Source organism: Triticum urartu, chromosome 7 (assembly GCF_003073215.2).
Source record: "Triticum urartu cultivar G1812 chromosome 7, Tu2.1, whole genome shotgun sequence".
In the NCBI taxonomy this organism is placed as follows: domain Eukaryota; kingdom Viridiplantae; phylum Streptophyta; class Magnoliopsida; order Poales; family Poaceae; genus Triticum; species Triticum urartu.
The window spans coordinates 465502669-465527920 of record NC_053028.1 but is presented as its reverse complement, the minus strand read 5'-3'; positions in this window follow the sequence as shown (position 1 = coordinate 465527920).

Below are 25252 nucleotides of genomic sequence, written 5' to 3'. Positions count from 1 at the left end.
ATAATTGCTAACACTCACACAATACTTGTGGTTAAGGAGTTTTAGTCGGACACAGAGAAAGATAGGAGCTTATAGTTTCGCCTCCCAACCTTTTACCTCAAGGGTAATGTCAACAATAATAACTCATGCTGGCTTACATCCAATTAGATATATCTATCAGGATCTTTTCAACACCCTGTGCTTGCCAAAGGATAAAATAAAAAGTATAGGTGAAGATCACCATGACTCTTGCATAAGGTAGAAGGTAATAATAAAAGATAGGCCCTTCGCAGAGGGAAGCAGAGGTTGCCATGCGCTTTCAGGGTTGGATGCACAAAATCTTAATGCGAAAGAATGTCACTTTATATTGCCACTTGTGATATGAACCTTTATTATGCAGTCCGTCGCTTTTATTTCTTCCACATCACAAGATCGTATAAATCTTATTTCCTCCACACCAATCAATCATACGTATTTAGAGAGCAATTTTTATTGCTTGCACCGATGACAACTTACTTGAAGGATCTTACTCAATCCATAGGTAGATATGGTGGACTCTCATGGCAAAACTAGTTTAAGGGTTTTTGGAAGCACAAGTAGTATCTCTACTTGGTTCTAAGAATTTAGCTAGCATGAGGGGGAAAGGAAAGCTCAACATGTTGGATGATCCATGACAATATACTTTATCTCAGATACAAGAAAACATAACCCATTCCGTTGTGTTCCTTGTCCAACATCAACTCTTTAGCATGTCATATTTTAATGAGTGCTCCAAATAATAAAAGATGTCTATGATAGTATATTTATATGTGAAACCTCTCTTTCTTTATTACTTCCTATTAATTGCAACGATGACCAAACCTATGCTTGTCAACTCTCAACAATTTTTAATCATCATACTCTTTCTATGTGAAGTCATTACTCTCAATAAGATCAATATGAACTCTTTGTTTATTTTTTTATTCTTTTCTCTTTTCTTTTATTCACTCTAGATCATAGCAAAATAATCAAGCCCTTGACTCAACACTAATCTTTATTATATAGCTCACGGCCTCGATTACAAAGAGGGATCATAAAGCAAAACTCAAAACTAGATCATGTCAAAAACTTTATTCTACTAGATCAAGATACTACTAATAGGATCAAACTAAGAAAAACGGTAAAGATAGGAGATGTGGTTGTGATACGATACCAGGGCACCTCCCCCAAGCTTGGCAGTTGCCAAGGGGAGTGTCCATACCCATGTGATTATATCTCCTTTGCTGGTGAAGAGGATGGTGGTGATGATGGATAGTCGCACATCAAGCGTAAGAGGTCCTCCAGCTTGCGGATAATGCCCTTGAGTGCAACAATATGCTCCTTCAACAAAATATTTTCACTTGTGAGATACTTGTTCTGTATACGAGCTAACTCAATCATCTTGAAAGCTTCGATCTCAGTTGGGGTAAGAAGATTATGATCAAGTTGAAGGATGTCTTCTATTGCCGGAACTTGGTCCTCTGTGGCCTTGTTGATCCCTTCATCCTTGTTGATCTTTGTCGGTGTAAAAACCGGCGGATCTCGGGTAGGGGGTCCCGAACTGTGCTTCTAGGCGGATGGTAACAGGAGACAAGGGACACGATGTTTTTCCCCAGGTTCGGGCCCTCTCGATGGAGGTAAAACCCTAGAAGCTAGCCTATGGTATGATTGTTGTTTGTCCTATGGACTAAAACCCTCCGGTTTATATAGACACCGGAGAGGGTTAGGGTTACACAGAGTCGGTTACAATGGGAGGAGATCTACATATTTGTATCGCCAAGCTTGCCTTCCACGCCAAGGAAAGTCCTATCCGGACACGGGACAAAGTCTTCAATCTTGTATCTTCATAGTCCAGCAGTCTGGCCAAAGGTTGTAGTCTGGCTATCCGGACACCCCCTAATCCAGGACACCCTCAGTAGCCCCTGAACCAGGCTTCAATGACGACGAGTCTGGCGCGCAAATTGTCTTCGACATTGCAAGGCGGGTTCCTGCTCCGAATACTTCATAGAAGATTTTGAACACAAGGATAGTGTCTGGCTTTGCAAAATAAGTTCCACATACTACCGTAGAGAGAATAATATTTGCACAAATCTAATCTGCTGACGTATTCCGTAGCGTGACATCACACCATGGCCAAGCCCTTATTCGAATCGTTTTTACTGTCCCACCTCAGCGCGTTTTGCGAGGCGGTTTCCTTGGCACGTCCTATCGAAGCAGAGATCATGTCCCCTTTATTTACGGGATTCTCATCAATACGGACGTGGGTAACCCAGTCATGCCCGTTGGTATGTTTTCTCGATCAAAGGGGAGTCCCAAACGGTCATGGGGAGGGCTCTTGGTATTCAACCTCTTTATAAAGAGACCAAGGCTCGACTCCTTTCTTTCAATCTCAATCGAATCCGCCTCTTGCCTCGAGTTCCAACACCCAAAGCTCTAGATTCAGGCGCTTCGGACCTTCAATGATGTCCGGCTCCGACCTTCAAGGCCGGTGGATGCCTTCCTCCGTTACGGAAGAAGATGTGCTAAAGCTAAGATATGCCAGGTATCTAACCGGCGAAATCTCGCATAGGCTGCCTGCTCAAGGGCAGGTTATTCCCACTCCTAAGCCCGATGATAGCGTGGTGTTCGTGTCTCACTTCCTTTGGGGGCTTGGCTTCCGGATGGACCCCTTCGTGAGGGGGCTCATGTTTTATTATGGGCTGGAATTTCACGACTTGGCTCCGGAGTCCATCCTCCACATCTCATCGTTTATCGTCATGTGCGAAGCCTTCCTCCGCATTACTCCTCACTTCGGATTGTGGCTTAAGACCTTTAAAGTAGAGCCAAAGATGATCGAGGGACAGCACGCGGAGTGCGGAGGCGCGGTTATAAGCAAGAATGCTGACGCTCCATGGCCTGAGGGCTCTTTTCAAGAGGAGTTCAACTTATGGCAACGAGAGTGGTTTTATGTCACACCTCCCAGGGGCACCAAGTGGGTGGCGCCACCTACTTTTCGCTCGGGTCCCCCACCATAGCTAGCATCATGGTTCAATAATGGGTTGGACTGGGGGCATTCCAAGGATGTGCCCTTGTTGCAGGGCCGAATTCGAGATCTCCTAGAAAGATACATCAGTCTGGTCGTAGTGACGCAGGTCATGCTGATTCGCCGAACCTCGCCCTGCAAACGTCGCCCCCTCCGCCTGTGGGAGTTCAATCCGGAGGGACCACGAGCTCTCCAACATTTTATGGGCGCGACGCCCATGGAGATGTACAAATTGTTCTTCGGATCACAAGCAATGTGTCTGGACTCAACCGAGGACGCAGGCCTGAGCTGCAATCGCCCGGATACTCAAGTAAGTAGCCCCGTACTTGGACACGCTATCCGTATCTTTATAATAAAATTGCCCTGAAAAGAGTTGTCCCTTAAACAGGAGTGGATAGCAAAAGCAAAGCTAATCAGGTGTCCGCCCCCCCTCCCCGAGACCACGCCTAATCCTGTGTTAACCAGGATGTTGGAGGTCGTGCCTTTGGAAGAAGGCGAATGGGGGAACAAGGAAGCTACGGCCTCCCCGAAGGAGGCTGTCAGGAAAGGAGGAATCGAGAATTCCTCTACCCAGGGGAAGAAGAGGACCGCCTCTGAAGACACGGAGACCATGGTCTCAAAGCGGGGGAAGAAATCTTCGTCAGAGGGTCTTGCGCCGGGGGATGCCTCGGCTGCACTGTGCCCCCAAGGGGAAAAAATGAGAGACATCCCTGTTCTATTTCTGAGGAAAATAACTGAAATTTTACCTTGCAGTTCGGATCTCAGCCCTTCTCAGCAGAGCTCATCTTCGGGGGATCTTCTTCCGGAGATGATGGAGAGCGGCACGCCTCCCCCTACCGTACCACCTTGCGAGGCGAGTTACCCTGAGGTGTCGTCACGGAGGGTTTCCCTAAATCCGGCAGAGCCGGAAGGCAGTCGTATGGCCCCCCAAAGCCCTCCGTGTCCGGCCTTCGAAAAAGGCCATCAGACGGGTCCGGCACCGTTCGGTGCACGGTCGGAGGAGCTGAAGGATCTGTTCGGCCGAGCGTCTATCTCAGAAGAACACCGTGCATTGATGGGTACGGTGATTGAAAGGATGGTATCCGCAGATAGCGGGTTGCACGAGGCCGTCAGGAGTTTACTGACAGGTTTTGAGGTACGCAAAATGATGTACCTTTTGGTAGTTCCACATATATAAGATGCGCCTTGTGTAGATAGTAGCCCCTGAGACTCTGTGCGTTGTAAAAATAATGACGCGCAGAGGATCATAATCCCAGGTGTAATATGTCGCCTTTACTATGTAGGTGGCGAAGTGTCCGGTGGCTAGCCGGACTGATGAATTTGCCGAACTGAAGCGGCAACTTGACGTGGCAGATGCCGACATCGCGCTTGTCAACAAGCGGCTTGACGAGGCACAAGTTATGTAATTTCTCCAGAGACACCTGGTAAGAGGATCTTGAGGCCCGTATCTTACAACATGTATGCTTGATGCAGATGGTGCCGCTGGGATGGAAAAAGCGGTAGGCGTAAGCGAGGCAGTTGGCCTTCGCCTAGTGCCGAGGCGGTGCCTAAGCACCCTAGGCGCGCCCTAGGCAGTAACATAGTTTTTACTCATAGTGTATTTGTGATTATTATATGGGTGTTGATATTAATTTAGGGCATTTAAATAAGTTAATTGTCGGCTACTGCCATTGGAATATAACCCATTTGGCATATCAATGCAGTATGTGGCATGATTTCATGCTTGGGTAGACATTTCTTTGCTTGCCCTGCCTAGACCTCCATTTATGCCTTAGGCGAGGCGTTTGGCCATTGCCTAGCGCCTAGGTGTGCCTAAGCGCCTCCTAGACACTGCCTTTTCCAACAGAGCCGCTGCCATGGAGAACCTTCGGGCGGAACTTGCCCGGGCCAAGGAGCAGGCCAGGAAAAGCGATGCGGATGCCTTAAAGGCTGTTGAAGAGCTGAAAGCCGAACAGGCTGCTCACTGGCGAAGCAAGAAGGAAATGGCCGAGATGGTTGTAAAGTTGAAGAGCGCTGCCGACCGCTGCAAGCTTCTTGAAAAAGAAGATCGGGCGGAACAGACGGACCTGGAGAAGGCCACTACCGAGGCCAAGGATGCACGCTCTGCGATGAGAGCTATGAAGGAGGAGCTATGCCAGGCCGGAGATATCGCGGCTGGAAAGCCCTTTATGCTGCGGATGAAGTTCAGGGATCCTAAATATGCTCCGTTGGACTGGTTGTGGAGTACGGCGGACACGTATCTGGATTTGGCAGCGAGTGCCGCAGACGCAGCCGAACACTTCCAGATCAAGAGGATCACAAAGTGGAAAAGCTTTTTTGGTCGCAGTTCCACAATCCAGAGCGTCCACTTCCATTAACCGATCGTTTGGCCGAATGGGCGGAGCTGAATAGGTTATCCGGACTCGCCATGAAGTATGTCGTGAGTCATCTGTGGCTGGGAAGACCCGAGCCGAAGAGTTATTTTAGCTTGGTGTAGTGCCGCATATCAATGCAGTGAAGAGGTTAGCATGCATAGAGGGTGCACGGATGGCTCTTGCCCATTTCAAGACATACTAGGCGGAGATGAAGGCCACCGCTGTTGCATCCCAAGACTCAGACGGGAGTCGAGTACCTGCCGAGCACTATTTTCAGGAAGTTTTGCAGGGCGCTCGTTTAATAGAGACGCAGTGCCCGAAGGATATTATGTTCGAATAACATGTATTATTGTAAAACAGTGTTTTGATGTAATATAAAAGCTTTTTATACTTGTGCCTTCAAGAATTGTATATAACCTGAAAGATGGCAGTCTTCGGCTTCAGCCCCCGCGCATATAATGCGGGGGTGTTCGCAGAAGGCGCATTTTCACACTTGATCAAACGTCTTGGTCCTATTAAGGAGGTGATAGCGCAGTGAACTAGGCAACCGGACTATAATGCTTTATCACTTTCACTTAGCCATAGGAGTTTAACAGTGGGGCTACTACATACCCCTGGGGGCACCGCGCTCACCCGAATTCGGGGCGCATGCGTTCCTGGTTAGGAAACGGCCCTTTGTTAATACGGAGGAATCCTAAAGATTCCGGTGGGTCATCGAGTGGTTGACCAGTCTCATGCTATATCATGACAGTCAGTTTTCGGCTTTCTCTACTGAGGTGCTCGCCTGGCTGAACCGGGGCACAATCGCAGTAGTTCTCCTGGTGCTGCCTTAGCCGATAGAGCGGAACGTAAGGTAGCAAAACACAAGAGCCAGGCAAACCCAACATTTGACCAAAGACATGATTTAGAGCTGATGCATATAAGGCCAAACTCGCGACGCCGAACACTCCCTAAGGTATTCGGTCTTTTATGAAAACAGGCGGAACAACGCACTTGGTAATAAGCCCCTGATGTCCAGGTACGTGCAAAACTCTGACGTGGCCACATGCCAAGACACCAGCCTCCTCCTCAGCTATATAGAGAATCCGGGGGATGTGTATCAACAAGAGACAGTAAAAAAGGTTTACGTAGGGTCTTAATCTAAAAAGAATCCTCGAGACGGGTCCCTGCTGCACGTCTGCGCCTGTCTCTCCATTGTGCTGTGTCCTGGACGGGCGTAGCATGGTGTTCATCTGTAAAAGAGAGGAACTTAGCTGACAAGAAAAAGAATAGTAGTGCGGAATGTACGTTGTACTAGATAAACAATGTATAATTTAAGACGGGTAAAATTGAGCCTTACTGTCATGTATTTTACATAAGCGGAGCCCCTTTTATAAGGGTGTACGGCTATCAAACCTTTATCAATTATATGTTTGTTCCGGACTCGCCTAGCCGAGTCAGTGGTCTTGATGACCTGGTAGATGCTTTTGTTGGTGAAGTTGTTTTAATGTATGGCTGTCAAGGCAGCCGCATATTCTTTTGTGGACCGGGCATCTTAAGCGTAAGAGATGCATAATGCGGTAATGCGTTAAAGCAGGCGAAAGCCTCTCGTCCCAGTAGTGCTTGAGAGCTACTTGAAAACGGGGTGATGTGGAAGGTTAGCTTTTCGTGGCAGGAGTTATCGGGCGAGCCGAACATAACTTCTAGTCGGAGAGAACCCATGCAATGGGCATCCGGGCCTGGCATTACTCCTTGAAAGGAAGTGTTGCTATGGCGAATTCTTGTTGGGTCTATCCCATTTTGCGGATTGTGTCCTGATATAGCAGGTTTAAACCACTACCGCCGTCCATCAGGACATGTGTAAAGTGGAGTCCGTCGATTATTGGATCTAATATCAAGGCAGTCCCGCCTGCATTCCGGATACTTCTAGAGTAATCCTGATGGTCGAAGGTGATCGGTTTAAACAACCAGTGGCGAGACTCCTTTGGGATAGGCCATATGGCGCGTATCTCTCTATAGGCGCCACTCCTTTCATCACGTGAAGTAAGTTTACTGTTTTGACTTCTTGTGGGAAATTCTTTTGTTTCACGGTGCTTTGCTTGTGGGGTTCGTCATCGTCCTCACTTGGTGTGTCGAGCCCCTTGTGTTCGGCATTGAGTTTGCCGGATTGCTTGAAAACCCAACAATCTCTGTGGGTATGATTTGCAGGCTTGCCGGGAGTACTGTGGATTTGACATATCTTCTCCAAGATTTTGTTCAGGTTAGATAGCTCGTCCCTGTTATCCTTAAGGGGCAGCTTTTTCTGATTCTTCCGAGAGTTTTTGAATCCGGCATTGACTGCCGTGTTCTTCGGGCTGCTTCCCTTAGTCCGGCGCTGGTCCTTGTTGCGTCGCGGTTTCCCATTTCCATCCCTGACTTCGGATGTACTTGGGTCGCTGGTGCTGCATCTTGCCAACCAGCTGTCCTCTCCTGCGCAAAAGCGGGTCATGAGGCTTGTTAATGCGGCCATTGTTCTTGGCTTTTCTTGGTCGAGGTGTCTGGCGAGCCATTCGTCCCGAACGTTGTGTTTGAAGGCTGCTAAGGCTTCGGCGTCCGGACAGTCGACTATCTGATTCTTTTTAGTAAGAAATATGTTCCACAGTTTCCGGGCTGACTCTCCGGGCTGTTGAGTTATATGGCTTAAATCATCCGCATCCGGGGGTCGGACATAGCTCCCTTGAAAATTTTCCTGAAAAGCATCCTCGAGCTCCTCCCAACTTCCAATGGTGTTTTCGGGAAGGCTTTTAAGCCAATGCCGGGCTGGCCCTTTGAGCTTAAGGGGTAAGTATTTGATGGCGTGGAAGTCATCTCCCCTGGCCATGTGTATGTGGAGGATATAATCCTCAATCCAGACTCCAGGGTCTGTTGTTCCGTTGTACGCCTCTATGTTTACGGGTTTGAATCCCGCTGGAAATTCATGGTCTAGCACCTCATCGGTAAAACAGAGGGGGTGTGCGACACCCCTGTATTTGGGTGTGCCGTGTTGTTCGGATGTTTGTTGAGTTGCATTGCTTACTAGAGTTTGCTTTCTTGGCCCGTAGATAGACCTGGCTGGGCCATCCTTTTGATGTGAATCCTTGGGCGGATCGCGTACTGGCTTGGGTGCGGCGCCGCTTGCTGCTCTATGTTGGCCATGAGGTCGTCTATCCGACCGGGTGGCTTCCTTGTTTTTTGATTTAGGGCGCTCTAGGGCCTCCTCATCAAATTCAGGCAGTAGCTTTCGCTTCGGATAGCTCTTTGTGTGGCGGCTGCCGCCACATTTATCTGCGGTATTGAGTACTTTGCTCCATCTGATTCTGAGTGCATCTTCCGCAGTTTTGAGCTTCCGCTTCTGCTTTTTCAGGCTACGCGCAGTGGCGACGAGCCTTTTGTGGAGGTTCTTCTGCACCAGGAACTTGTCCGGCGTGAGGTCGTCCGGACTGTTATCTTCGCCGGGGACGGGTTGTTCGGTTTGTTTATCCAAGTTGCCCTGTTCGGACGGTTGCTCGATGGCATGTTCGTCGTCCGCCGATTCGCCCTGCTCTATGGCTGGGTCTGTATGGCTGCTGTCTCTGTCGAGGCGGGGTTTGGAGCGGCGCTTACGTTGCCACTTTGACTGCTTTTTGAGGGAACGATCCCTCATTGCGTCCCTTTGTTCCTCGTCGTTGCTTCCTTTAGGTGTGTCCACCATGTATACATCGTGAGATGAGGTGGTTGTCCAGTGCTCTATAGGCGTTGGCTCCTGTTCGTCTCCTACATCGTCTTCCATACCGTCGATGTCTTCGGAGTCGAAGTCGAGCATGTCGGTTAAATCATCGATAGTGGCTACGAAGTGGGTGGTGGGTGGGCATCGAATTTCTTCGTCACCGGCATCCCAACCTTGCTGACCATAGTCCGGCCAGGACTCTCCTGATAAAGAGAGAGACTGTAGTGAATTCAGAATGTCACCGAAGGGCGAGTGCTGAAAGATGTCCGTGATGGTGAACTCCATGATCGGTGCCCAATCGGATTCGATTGGCAGGGGCGCGGAGGGTTCGGAGTCCGGAGAGGAGTCCGGCACCTTGGAGCCACGGGGTTCGCAGAAAATAGGGATGATGTTCGGCTTGATCGCCGTAGAGATTGTAGCCCCCGAGGTGGTGTCCAACCACCCGTCCTCGATTGGTGCAGTCGGCTCCGAGCTAAGGGTCGAAGCGGACACGGGTGCGGCCTCCAGGGCACTGTTCGGCGGCAGAGCTAGATCATGCCCGCCGTGACAGTGCGGCGCGCCCGGTTGTGGCTCGAATCCGTCGAAGATCAAGTCCCCGCGGATATCTGCCGTGTAGTTCAAATTTCCAAATCTGACCTGATGGCCAGGGGCGTAGATTTCGATATGCTCCAGATGGCCAAGCGAATTGGCCCGTAGAGCAAAGCCGCCGAATACGAAGATCTGTCCGGGGAGAAAAGTCTCACCCTGGACCGCATCGCTGTTGATGATCGGAGGAGCCATCGGGCCTAAAGATGATGACACAGAGGAACTCTCAATGAAAGCACCAATGTCGGTGTCAAAACCGGCGGATCTCGGGTAGGGGGTCCCGAACTGTGTGTCTAGGCGGATGGTAACAGGAGACAAGGGACACGATGTTTTTACCCAGGTTCGGGCCCTATCGATGGAGGTAAAACCCTACTCCTGCTTGATTAATATTGATGATATGGGTAGTACAAGAGTAGATCTACCACGAGATCAGAGAGGCTAAACCCTAGAAGCTAGCCTATGGTATGATTGTTGTTTGTCCTACGGACTAAAACCCTCTGGTTTATATAGACACCGGAGAGGGTTAGGGTTACACAGAGTCGGTTACAATAGGAGGATATCTACATGTTCATATCGCCGAGCTTGCCTTCCACGCCAAGGAAAGTCCTATCCGGACACGGGACCAAGTCTTCAATCTTGTATCTTCATAGTCCAGCAGTCCGGCCAAAGGTTGTAGTCCGGCTATCCAGACACCCCCTAATCCAGGACTCCCTCAATCTCCATTGGCTCTTCCCTCTTCAGCTCTATCTTCATTAGCCAAGCATCGTTGTCACCATTGTTGGACGAGGGGGACGACATGATGCCTGGCCTTGACAACCCTGACAGAGAATAGCTCGAAACAAGAACAGAGGACAATTGCGTGATACAGGAGTCAAAACCTTTGGGAGATTATATAATGAATTTTTACCGACCAAAATACGTATCGTGTAAGAAAACAGAGTCCGGAGAGCACACGAGGTGCCCACGAGGTAGGGGGGCGTGCCCAGTAGGGTAGGGCACGCCCTCCACACTCGTGGAGGCCTCGTGTCCATCCCAGACCGCTTCTTATTTTCTATTTTTCTAAATATTCCAAAACGGAGAAATATTGCCATAAAAATTGTTTCGGGGTTACGGTTTCGATAACATTGGTGTTTGGAGTCTGAAACGTTACGTATAGTGTCCCTTATGTATTCCTCCGGCGTTACGGTTTCGATAACATTGGTTTCAACATTTTTGGGATTACCTGAGATATAATGTTTGATTCTTTGACCGTTCACCACCTTCGGATTTGTGCCTTCGAAGTTGTTGATTTTTATGGCACCAGAACGATAGACCTCCTCGATAACGTAGGGGCCTTCCCATTTAGAGAGAAGTTTTCTAGCAAAAAATCTTAAACGAGAGTTGTATAGAAATACATAATCACCTACATTAAACTCACGCTTTTGTATCCTTTTGTCATGCCATCTTTTAACTTTTTCTTTAAACAACTTGGCATTTTCATAAGCTTGGGTTCTCCATTCATCAAGTGAGCTAATATCAAATAACCTCTTCTCACCGGCAAGTTTGAAATCATAATTGAGCTCTTTAATAGCCCAATATGCCTTATGTTCTAGTTCGAGAGGTAAATGACATGCTTTTCCATAAACCATTTTATACGGAGACATACCCATAGGATTTTTATATGCAGTTCTATAGGCCCATAATGCATCATCAAGTTTCTTGGACCAATTCTTTCTAGATCTATTAACAGTCTTTTGCAAAATTAATTTGAGTTCTCTATTACTCAATTCTACTTGACCACTAGACTGCGGGTGATAAGGAGATGCAATTCTATGATTAACATCATATTTAGCAGGCATTTTACGAAAAGCACCATGAATAAAATGTGAACCACCATCAGTCATTAAATATCTAGGGACTCCAAACCTCGGAAAAATAACTTCCTTAAGCATCTTAATAGAAGTGTTATGATCGGCACTACTAGTTGGAATAGCTTCTACCCACTTAGTAACATAATCAACAGCAACTAAAATATGTGTATATCCATTAGAGGCAAGAAAAGGTCCCATGTAATCAGAGCCCCAAACATCAAATAGTTCAATAACAAGTGAATAGTTGATAGGAATTTCTTGATGTCTACTAATATCACCAATTCTTTGACATTCATCACAAGATAAGACAAACTTACGGGTATCCTTGAAGAGAGTAGGCCAATAAAAACTAGATTGCAATACCTTATGTGCAGTTCTATCTCCAGCGTGGTGTCCTCCATAAGCCTCGGAGTGACACTTGCGTAAGATCTGTTCCTGTTCATGCTTAGGTACACAACGTCTAATAACACCATCTACTCCTTTATAAAGATGTGGGTCATCCCAAAAGTAATGTCTCAAATCATAGAAAAACTTTTTCTTTTGCTGATATGTGAAACTAGGTGGTATAAATTTAGCCACAATATAATTAGCATAATCACCATACCATGGAGCAGTACGAGAAGCATTTATGACATTTAATTGCTCATCCGGAAAGCTATCATCAATAGGTAGTGGGTCATCAAGAACATTTTCTAACCTAGCCAAGTTGTCTGCAACGGGGTTCTCAGCTCCCTTTCTATCAACAATATGCAAATCAAATTCTTGTAGCAAGAGAACCCATCTAATAAGTCTAGGTTTAGCATCTTTCTTTTCCATAAGATATTTAATAGCAGCATGATCAGTGTGAATAGTTACTTTAGAATCAACAATATAAGGCCTGAACTTATCACAAGCAAATACAACTTCTAAAAATTCTTTCTTAGTAGTAGCATAATTTCTTTGAGCATTGTCTAAAGTTTTGCTAGCATATTGGATAACATTTAATTTCTTATCAACTCTTTGCCTTAGAACAACACCTACAGCATAATCACTAGCATCACACATAATTTCAAAGGGTAAATTCCAATCAGGTGGCTGAACAATAGGTGTAGAGATTAATGCTTTCTTAAGTATTTCAAATGCTTCTACACAATCATCATCGAAGACAAATGGTATATCTTTTTGTAACAAATTAGTCAGAGGCCGACAAATTTTTGAGAAGTCCTTAATGAACCTCCTATAAAAACCGACGTGACCAAGGAAACTTCTTATACCTTTGATGTCCTTGGGACATGGCATCTTTTCAATAGCATCAACCTTGGCTTTATCAACCTCGATACCCCTTTCAGAAACTTTATGCCCCAAGACAATGCCTTCATTAACCATAAAGTGGCACTTTTCCCAATTCAAGACAAGATTAGTTTCTTCACATCTCTGCAAAACTCGATCAAGGTTTCTCAAGCAATCATCAAAAGAGGATCCATAGACGGAGAAGTCGTCCATGAAAATCTCGCAAATATTTTCACAAAAGTCAGAGAATATAGCCATCATGCATCTTTGAAAGGTAGCAGGTGCATTACATAAACCAAAAGGCATACGTCTATAAGCAAAAGTACCAAAAGGGCAAGTAAAAGTGGTCTTTGATTGATCATTGGCTGACACAGGTATTTGAGATAAACCAAAATAACCATCTAGAAAGCAAAAATGTGTATGTTTGGATAATCTTTCTAGCATTTGATCGATAAAAGGTAAGGGGTAATGATCTTTTTTAGTAGCCTTATTTAATTTGCGGAAATCAATTACCATCCTATAGCCTGTAATAATTCTTTGCGGAATCAATTCATCTTTATCATTAGGAACGACGGTAATACCCCCCTTCTTAGGAACACAATGGACAGGACTTACCCACTGACTATCAGCAACGGGATAAATTATACATGCCTCAAGGAGCTTTAGTATTTCTTTTCTTACCACTTCCTTCATCTTAGGATTCAGTCGTCGTTGATGATCACGAACTGGTTTGGCATCTTCCTCCAGATTTATTTTATGTTGACATAGAGTGGGACTAATGCCCTTAAGATCATCAAGAGTATATCCAATAGCAGCACAATGCTTCTTCAGAGTTTTCAATAATCTGTCTTCTTCATGCTCTGAAAGGTTAGAACTAATAATAACAGGATATATCTTTTTCTCATCAAGATAAGCATATTTAAGAGTATCAGGTAACGGTTTCAGCTCAAACATGGGATCACCCTTGGGTGGAGGAGGATCCCCTAGGATTTCAACAGGAAAATTGTGTTTCAGAATGCGTTCCTGTTTAAAGAATACTTCATCTATTTCCCTTCTTTCATTCATAAACATATCATTTTCATGGTCTAGCAAATATTGTTCTAAAGGATCACTAGGAGGTACGGCAATAGAAGCAAGACCAATAATTTCATCCTTACTAGGTAATTCCTCTTCACAGTGTTGTCTACTAAATTTAGAGAAATTAAACTCATGACACATATCACCCAAGCCAATAGTAACAACACTCTTTTCGCAGTCTATCCTAGTACTAACTGTGTTCAAGAAGGGTCTACCAAATATAATGGGACAAAAGCTATCTTGTGGGGAACCAAGAACAAGAAAATCAGCAAGATATTTAGTTTTTCCACACAAGACTTCAACATCTCTAACAATTCCCATTGGTAAAATAGTATCTCTATTGGCAAGTTTGATGGTGACATCAATACCTTCTATCTCAGCAGGTGCAATTTCATGCATAATTTCTTTGTATAAGTCAATAGGTATTGCACTAGCACTAGGACCCATATCACATAAGCCATGATAACAATGATCTCCTATTTTAACAGAAATAACAGGCATGCCTACAACAGGTCTATGTTTATCTTTAGCACAAGGTTTGGCAATTCTTGCAGTTTCACCGCAGAAATAAATAACATGCCCATCAATATTATCAGCCAAGAGATCTTTAACAATGGCAATATTAGGTTCAACTTTAATTTTCTCATGAGGTTTATAAGTTCTAATATTGCTTTTACGAACCACAGTTGAAGCTTTAGCATGATCCTTTATCCTAACAGGGAAAGGTGGTTTCTCAACATAAGAAAAAAGAACAACAGGATCATTATAAGTGATAGTCTTTTCTTCACCTTTAGTAAGTGCAGCTACTTTTACTTCTATGGGAGGAAGATATTTAAACCACTTCTCCTTGGGGAGATCAACATAAGTAGCAAAATATTCACAGAATGAAACTACTATCTCAGAGTCAAGTCCATATTTAGTGCTAAACTTACGGAAAACATCGGTATCCATAAAAGATTTAACACAATCAAACTTAGGTGTCATACCTGACTCCTTACCTTCGTCGAGATCCCAATCTTCAGAGTTGCGTTTAATTCTATCCAATAAACTCCATTTGAATTCAATAGTCTTCATCATAAAAGAGCCAGCACAAGAAGTATCAAGCATGGTGTGATTGTTATCAGAAAGCCGAGCATAAAAACTTTGAATAATTATTTCTCTTGGGAGCTCATGATTGGGGCATGAATATAACATTGATTTAAGCCTCCCCCAAGCTTGAGCGATGCTTTCTCCTTCGCGAGGCCAAAAATTATATATATAATTGCGATCACGATGAACAAGATGCATAGGATAAAACTTCTGATGAAATTCCAATTTCAATCGTTTGTAGTTCCATGACCCCGTATCATCACATAGCATATACCATGTCGATGCATCTCCCTTAAAAGATAAAGGGGAGACCTTCCTCTTAACAACATCTTCGGGTACACCTGCAAGTTTAAATAATCCACAAACTTCATCCACATATATTAGGTGCTCATCAGGATGCTTTGTTCCATCTCCTACAAAAGGATTAGCTAGCAGTTTTTCTAACATACCCGAAGGAACTTCAAAGGGAACATTTTCATTTTCAGTAGCTTCAGTAGGTTGAGGAGCAACTCTTTGCTCTACTGGTCGGGGTGAAGATACCCCGAACAAGCCCCTCAGAGGATTACTTTCCATAGTAACAAGTGACAGTAAATTTCAGCACAGTATATAAATTTTTCCTTACCAAATTCCACCTACCAAAGGCGCTTCACTCCCCGGCAACGGCGCCAGAAAAGAGTCTTGATGACCCACAAGTATAGGGGATATATCATAGTCCTTTCGATAAGTAAGAGTGTCGAACCCAACGAGGAGTAGAAGGAAATGATAAGCGGTTTTACCCACTGACTATCAGCAACGGGATAAATTATACCTGCCTCAAGGAGCTTTAGTATTTCTTTTCTTACCACTTCCTTCATCTTAGGATTCAGTCGTCGTTGATGATCACGAACTAGTTTGGCATCTTCCTCCAAATTTATTTTATGTTGACATAGAGTCGGACTAATGCCCTTAAGATCATCAAGAGTATATCCAATAGCAGCACAATGCTTCTTCAGAGTTTTCAATAATCTCTCTTCTTCATGCTCTGAAAGGTTAGAACTAATAATAAAAGGATATATCTTTTTCTCATCAAGATAAGCATATTTAAGAGTATGAGGTAACGGTTTAAGCTCAAACACGGGATCACCCTTGGGTGGAGGAGGATCCCCAAGGATTTCAACATGCAAATTGTGTTTTAGAATGCGTTCCTGTTTAAAGAATACTTCATCTATTTCCCTTCTTTCATTCATAAACATATCATTTTCATGGTCTAGCAAATATTGTTCTCAAGGATCACTAGGAGGTACGGCAATAGAAGCAAGACAAATAATTTCATCCTTACTAGGTAATTCCTCTTCACGGTGTTGTCTACTAAATTTAGAGAAATTAAACTCATGAGACATATCACCCAAGCCAATAGTAACAACACTCTTTTCACAGTCTATCCTAGCACTAACTGTGTTCAAGAAGGGTCTACCAAATATAATGGGACAAAAGCTATCTTGTGGGGAACCAAGAACAAGAAAATCAGCAAGATATTTAGTTTTTCCACACAAGACTTCAACATCTCTAACAATTCCCATTGGTAAAATAGTATCTCTATTGGCAAGTTTGATGGTGACATCAATACCTTCTATCTCAGCAGGTGCAATTTCAGGCATAATTTCTTTGTATAAGTCAATAGGTATTGCACTAGCACTAGGACCCATATCACATAAGCCATGATAACAATGATCTCCTATTTTAACAGAAATAACAGGCATGCCTACAACAGGTCTATGTTTATCTTTAGCACAAGGTTTGGCAATTCTAGCAGTTTCACCGCAGAAATAAATAACATGCCCATCAATATTATCAGCCAAGAGATCTTTAACAATGGCAATATTAGGTTCAACTTTAATTTGCTCATGAGGTGTATAAGTTCTAATATTGCTTTTACGAACCACAGTTGAAGCTTTAGCATGATCCTTTATCCTAACAGGGAAAGGTGGTTTCTCAACATAAGAAAAAGGAACAAGAGGATCATTATAAGTGATAGTCTTTTCTTCAACTTTAGTAAGTGCGGCTACTTTTACTTCTATGGGAGGATGAAATTTAAACCACTTCTCCTTGGGGAGATCAACATAAGTAGCAAAATATTCACAGAATGAAACTACTATCTCAGAGTCAAGTCCATATTTAGTGCTAAACTTACGGAAAACATCGGTATCCATAAAAGATTTAACACAATCAAACTTAGGTGTCATACCTGACTCCTTACCTTCGTCGAGATCCCAATCTTCAGAGTTGCGTTTAATTCTATCCAATAAACTCCATTTGAATTCAATAGTCTTCATCATAAAAGAGCCAGCACAAGAAGTATCAAGCATGGTGCGATTGTTATCAGAAAGCCGAGCATAAAAACTTTGAATAATTATTTCTCTTGGGAGCTCATGATTGGGGCATGAATATAACATTGATTTAAGCCTCCCCCAAGCTTGAGCGATGCTTTCTCCTTCGCGAGGCCAAAAATTATATATATAATTGCAATCACGATGAACAAGATGCATAGGATAAAACTTCTGATGAAATTCCAATTTCAATCGTTTGTAGTTCCATGACCCCGTATCATCACATAGTATATACCATGTCAATGCATCTCCCTTAAAAGATAAAGTGAAGACCTTCCTCTTAACAACATCTTTGGGTACACCTGCAAGCTTAAATAATCCACAAACTTCATCCACATATATTAGGTGCTCATCAGGATGCTTTGTTCCATCTCCTGCAAAAGGATTAGCTAGCAGTTTTTCTAACATACCCGAAGGAACTTCAAAGGGAACACTTTCATTTTCAGTAGGTTCAGTAGGTTGAGGAGCAACTCTTTGCTCTACTGGTCGGGGTGAAGATACCCCGAACAAGCCCCTCAGAGGATTACTTTCCATAGTAACAAGTGACAGTAAATTTCAGCACAGTATATAAATTTTTCCTTACCAAATTCCACCTACCAAAGGCGCTTCACTCCCTGGCAACGGCGGCAGAAAAGAGTCTTGATGACCCACAAGTATAGGGGATATATCATAGTCCTTTCGATAAGTAAGAGTGTCAAACCCAACGAAGAGCAGAAGGAAATGATAAGCGGTTTTCAGCAAGGTATTCTCTACAAGCATTGAAATAGTAGGTAAAAGATAGTTTTTTGATAGGATAATTTGTAACGAGCAACAAGTAGCAAAAGTAAATAAAGTGCAGCAAGGTGGCACAATCCTTTTTGTAGCAAAGGACAAGCCTGGACAAACTCTTATATAGAGAAAAGCGCTCCCGAGGACACATGGGAATTATTGTCAAGCTAGTTTTCATCACGTTCATATGATTCGTGTTTCGTACTTTGATAATTTGATATGTGGGTGGACCGGTGCTTGGGTGCTGTTTTTACTTGAACAAGCATCCCACTTATGATTAACCTCTATTGCAAGTATCCGCAACTACAATAAAAGTATTAAGGTAAACCTAACCATAGCATGAGACATATGGATCCAAATCAGCCCCTTACGAAGCAACGCATAAACTAGGGTTTAAGCTTCTGTCACTCTAGCAACCATCATCTACTTATTACTTCCCAATGCCCTCCTCTAGGCCCAAATAATGGTGAAGTGTTGTGTAGTCGACATTCACATAACACCACTAGAGGATAGACAACATACATCTCATCAAAATATCGAATGAATACCAAATTCACATGACTACTAATAGCAAGACTTCTCCCATGTCCTCAGGAACAAATGTAACTACCCACAAAGCATATTCATGTTCATAATCAGAGGGGTATTAATATGCATAAAGGATCTGAACATATGATCTTCCACCAAATAAACCAACTAGCATCAACTACAAGGAGTAATCAACACTACTAGCAACCTACTAGTACCAATCCCAGACTTGGAGACAAGAATTGGATACAAGAGATGAACTAGGGTTTTGAGAGGAGATGGTGCTGGTGAAGATGTTGATGGATATTTCCCTCTCCCGGTGAGAGGAGCGTTGGTGATGACAATGGCGATGATTTCCCCCTCCCGGAGGGAAGTGTCCCCGGCAGAACAGCTCTGCCGGAGCCCTAGATTGGTTCCGCCAAGGTTCCGCCTCGTGGCGGCGGAGTCTCTTCCGAAAGGTTGCTTATGATTTTTTTTTTCTCGACGAAAGACTTCATATAGTAGAAGATGGCCACCGGAGAGCCAATAGGGGGCCAACGAGGCAGGGGGGCGCGCCCTGGGGGGGTATGGCGCGCCCCCACCCTCGTGGGCAGCTGGTGGCCCCCCTGATGTAATTCTTCCGCTCTGTATTTTTTATTATTTCAAAAAATAACTTTCGTGGAGTTTCAGGACTTTTGGAGTTGTGCAGAATAGGTCTCTAATATTTGCTCCTTTTCCAGCCCAGAATTCCAGCTGCCGGCATTCTCCCTCCTTATGTAAACCTTGTAAAATAAGAGAGAATAGGCATAAGTATTGTGACATAATGTGTAATAACAGCCCATAATGCAATAAATATCGATATAAAAGCATGAAGCAAAATGGACGTATCACTCGTCGTCCTTGCGGATAGGGATGGAGCGCATGTTGTACTTGTGGCGCAGCTCCGAAGGAGGAGGTTGCAGTCGACCTGCACCTTGTCGTCCTTGCGGATAGGGATGGAGCGCACGTTGTACTAGTGGCACAGCTCCGAAGGAGAAGGTTGCAGTCGACCTGCACGTCATCATCCTTGCGGATAGGGATGGGTTTCAAACTTAGGCGAGTACTGGACTGCAGCTAAGCCCCCGAGTGGGGTTGCTCACCACTCGGTAGGATTTTTCAACCTTAGGCGAGTACTGGACTGCAGCTAAGCCCCCGAGTGGGAGGGTTGCTCACCACTCGGTAGGATTTTTCAACCTTAGGCGAGTACTCGACTGTAGCTAAGCCCCCGAGTGGGAGGGTTGCTCACCCCTCGGTAGGATTTTTCAAACTTAGGCAAAATGGATTCGCGACTAAGCCCCCGAGTGAGAGGCTTGCTCATCACTCGATAGGATTTTTCAAACTTAGCCGAGTACTGGACTGCAGCTAAGCCCCCGAGTGAGAGGCATGCTCATCACTCGGTAGGATTTTTCAAAAAACTTAGCCGAGTACTGGACTGCAGCTAAGCCCCCGAGTGAGAGGCATGCTCATCACTCGGTAGGATTTTTCAAACTTAGATGACGCATTCACGGCTAAGTAACCCACTGGGGTATTTGAGACGCAAACATAAGCAACAACAATCGTTTAAGAAAACTGTAAAGCTCTTGTCTTTGATAAACAAACTACAAATCTTATTACATCTCATCAGAATGAGTACTTAAGTATAAAAGGGGCGGAGCAGCTGCGCATTCCAAGCTCGTGGCTCGTCTTTCTGATGCTTGACATTGTAAAGATGGTATGCCCCATTGTGGAGAACTCTGGTGACAATGAAGGGACCTTCCCAAGAAGGGGCGAGCTTGTGTGGTTTCTGCTGATCCACTCGAAGAACCAAGTATCCCTCTTGAAAGGCTCGACCACTCACGTTTCTGGCGTGGAATCGACGCAAGTCTTGCTGATAAATGGTCGACCGGATTAATGCCATCTCTCTTTCCTCTTCTAGGAGATCGACTGCATCCTGTCGGGCCCGTTCTGCTTCATCTTCAGAGAAAAACTCGACTCGGGGTGCATTGTGAAGCAAGTCACTAGGTAGAACAGCTTCAGCTCCATAGACCAAGAAGACTGGAGTTCGGCTAGTCGACTGATTGGGAGTTGTCCTCAATCCCCAAAGAACTGATGGAAGTTCATCGACCCAGGCGCCAGCTGCGTGCTTGAGATCACGCATCAGTCGGCGATTTAGTCCTTTGAGAATTAAGCCATTTGCTCTTTCTGCTTGTCCATTCGATTGGGGGTGGGCGACTGAAGCATAGCCGACTCGTGTGCCTTGGGAAGCGCAGAAGGTTCTGAACTCATCAGAATCGTAGTTCGACCCGTTGTCAGTTTTGATGCTGTGCGGAACCCCATATCCAAATGTGAACTCTCTGATGAAGCTGACAACAGTACTAGCTTCAAGATTCTTGATAGGCTTGGCTTCAATCCATTTGGTAAACTTGTCGACTGCTACAAGCACATGAGTGAAGCCGCTCCTACCAGTCCTCAGGGGTCCAACCATATCCAATCCCCAAACAGCAAAGGGCCAGGCGAGTGGAATGGTCTTCAGGGCTGACGCAGGCTTGTGGGACATATTGGAGTAAAACTGGCAGCCATCACATTTGTCGACTATATCTTTCGCCATTTCAATTGCTCGTGGCCAATAAAATCCAGCTCGGTATGCTTTGGCCACAATGGTCCGAGAGGACGCATGGTGACCACAGGTCCCCGAGTGGATGTCGTTGAGGATCACTCGACCTTCTTCTGGTGTTATGCATTTCTGGCTAACTCTAGTTACACTTTCTCTGAACAGTTGTCCTCTTATCACAGTAAAGGCTTTGGATCGACGGACGATCTGTCGAGCCTCCTCTTCATCCTCTGGGAGTTCCTTCCTAAGGATATACGCAATGTATGACACTGTCCAGTTGGGAGTGATGACCAAAACCTCCATGATCAGATCAACCACGGCTGGGACTTCGACTTCAGTCGGATCTGTGGCACTCTTAGGCTGTGGGGGCTCTTCTGTGAAAGGATCTTCTTGAACTGAAGGTGTATGAATGTGTTCCAAAAACACATTGCTGGGAATGGCTTCCCTCTTGGAACCTATCTTCGCCAAATCATTTTTTTGACTATACACAGTAGGGCAAAACCCCACTGCAATTTTTATATTATAACAAAAAAGAGATCCAACAGTACAGAAGGCTTGAGATAAGCCAAAAACAAAAAATAATCTTCGCCAAATCATCGGCTGCTTGATTTCTCAGTCGGGGTATATGATGGAGCTCTAACCCCTCAAACTTCTTTTCCAACTTCCTCACTGCATTGCAGTAACCAGTCAGAGCTGGGCTTCTGACGTCCCACTCCTTTATCACTTGATTGACTACTAAATCTAAGTCGCCATAGACCATCACTACAAAAAAAGACACATCCATGACATTTTGGGCAGAACGAAAAAAATTTCTGTCATACATATGAAACTTCTATGACAATAATTGTGACAAAACCCGGTATCATCATAGATGTGGTGGGATCCTACTTCTATGACAAAAAATCATGACAGAAAATGGGCTTTTCATCCTGGGCGGGCCGGAGACGCAGCTGCATGACATTCTTTGGGCCGTCCATGACGGAAAAACCCGTGGAAGAAGCGAGGGGGAGGAAAATTTCCGGGAGTTCCCGGTTACGGTGGGAGGTCGGGGGTCGAGCGATGCGCGTTTCTCTCGTACAGGCACGCGCGTGTGTGCGAGGCGTTGGCTCTAACTGAACCCGAGTGAGGCGTTGGGCTCTAACTGAACCCGAGCGATTGCACTGCAGGCTACGCGTTACTGAACCCGAGCGATCGATCGATGGCTGTTAACTGAACCCGATCGAGCGATTCCTTCACTACTGCTACTAACTGAAGCCGATCGATGCTGCCTCTGGGATGAACAGTGAGCGTTTCGGGGGGTTTGGATGAACAGGACCCCGTGGTGTGGTGGAGGGCTGGATGAACAGTAGACGGTGGAGGGGTGCCCGTGGAGGGGTGGATGAACAGGACCCCGTGGTGTGGAGGGCTGGATGAACAATAGACGGTGGAGGGGTGGTTGAACAGGACCCCGTGGTGTGGAGGGCTGGATGAACAGTAGACGGTGGAGGGGTGGTTGAACAGGACCCCGTGGTGTGGAGGGCTGGATAAATAGTAGACGGTGGAGGGGTGGTTGAACAGGACCCCGTGGTGTGGAGGGCTGGATGAATAATAGATGGTGGAGGGGTGGTTGAACAGGACCCCGTGGTGTGGAGGGCTGGATGAACAGTAGACGGTGGAGGGGTAGTTGAACAGTAGCCGGTGGAGTAGCGCGCGGTGGAGACTGGATGAACAGGAGCCCGTGGAGGCTGGATGAACAGGAGCCCGTGGAGGCTGGATGAACAGGTGCCCGTGGAGGCTGGAGGAGGTCGACGGTGGAGATGAACAGTATCCCGTGGAGTCCCGTTTTGCGGTACGCCACACCCCTCCCGATGAACAGGACCCCCGTTTCGACCGTAGCGCTCCAACACAAGTCCGTTTCCTCCGTTTTGTGGTACACCACACCCCTCCCGATCAACAGGACCCCCATTTCAACTGTAGGAGGTCCGTTTCCTCCGTTTTGCGGTATGCCAGACCCCTCCCGATGAACAAGATCCTGTTTCGAACGTGGCCGGTCGAACACAAGGCCGTTTCCTCCGTTCTGCGGTACGCCAGGCCTCGTTTCCATCGCCTGTTCCGTCCAAGCCCTCCTGATGAACACGACCATGCATTACGTTGCCTCCCCATGAACACGACGACGACGCTGTTTCTCCGTTCCGACCCAGCCATGTACACGAGCCCTCGCCGTACGTATGCGCGAGTAGGCGTTCGAGACCCCGCCCGTATATACACATACGTGGCCGTATTTTCTTTCTTGCACCATGGCCGCTGTATGTACGTGTACATGCTACGTGCGCACCACTACTACGACACGTGCGCGCCTCTACTACGACACGTGCGCGCCTCTACATCGACCAGTATGTACGTACACGTTCGCGACCAGAATGACAACGCTACGTATGCTTCGACCAGGTGGGTCCCGACTGTCAGGCACTTCCTTGCCTGCGAAGATGTAGCTGGTGGGTCCCAGTAGTCAGGGGGCGAATCATTTTGTTTTTTTTGCCCGGACGCACTTCCTTACGTGCGAAGGTGTAGCTGGTGGGTCCCAGCAGTCACGGGGAAACGTTTTTTCGTGAAATACGGTGGCCCGTCCGGTGGGTCCCCGCTGTCAGGTGGAGGAATAATTATTTTGCACGTAATAAGGAGGCACTTCCTTGCTGCGGCCGTGGACCCAGCTGTCAGCCTCTCCACGTACAGTCCATGTCCGATGGAAGTCGTTCCTTGACCACGTTGACCACGCCGCGCCGAGAGCACCAGGGCGGTGGACGACGGCGAGGCCTAGGAAGGGGACGACGCGGAGCCAGGGAAGACGCGGTAGTGGAAGCCCGCGCGGAGAGGAGTACGAGGGTTCACTGGTTCGACTGTGGTGTGAGGCTGCCGTCACCGCAGGGCTTGGCCAGCAGTGGGAATAGTAGGGGCGGTGAGGCCTCTGCGGCAGCACAGCCGGCCACGAGAGGCAGGAGCATGCGGCACGACCGGCGCTGCTTTGGGCGGCTCGAGCAAGAAGACCAGAGGTTGAAGAAGTACTACGGTCGTTGGATGGACATCGTACGGTCACTGGAGCTAGAATCGTTCATATTGACTAAGTTGACAAACCCTTCGTCCCCGTCAACTTAGTAGGCCCACAAGTCAGCCTCCCACCAAGGTGGGTCCCAGCTAGCCGGGGGAGTATTCATTTTTTTGTGCGTAATAAGGAGGCACTTCCGGTGGGTCTGAGCTGACAGCGGGGGGAACGTTTTTTTCATGAAATACGGTGGCCCGTCCGGTGGGTCCCAGCAGTCAGGGGGAAATGATTTTTTTCACAAAATACTGGTGGCCCATCCGGTGGGTCCCCGCTGTTAGGTGGAGGAATAATTATTTTCCGCGTAATAAGGAGGCACTTCCTTGCGGCTGCCATGGACCCAGCTGTCAGTCTCTCCACATACAGTACTCTTCCGATGGAAGTCGGTCGTTGACCACATTGACCACGCTGCGCCGAGAGCACCACGGAGGTGGACGACGGCGAGGCATAAGAAGGGGACGACGCGGAGCCGGGGAAGACGCGGCATTGGATGCCCACGCGGAGAGGAGTACGAGCGTTCACCGGTTCGGCTGCGGTGTGAGGCTGCCGTCGCCGCAGAATAACAGGGGGTATGGGTGAGTAGAGGGATGCCCTGACCAGCGGCGGGAGTAGGAGGGGGCGCTGAGGCCTGTGCGGCAGCACAGACGGCCACGGGAGGCGGGAGTAGGCGGTCCCGCCGGCGCTGCTTTGGCGGCTGGAGCAAGAAGATCAGAGATTGAAGAAACACGATGGCCGTTGGATTGACATCCAACGGTTACGTCTACTATAATCATTTGTTGACATATATAATAACTAAAAAAATCTTGCGTACGTGTCAACTAAACAGGCCCACAGGTCAGACCACTCCCTCTTTTTTTTAATAATTTATATATAGCTCATGGCAACTTCTTATGCAATTTATTGCAGTCGTTTTTTGGTTGGCCAGGGCCAATTTCGCATATTTCTGTGGGTTCCAAACTA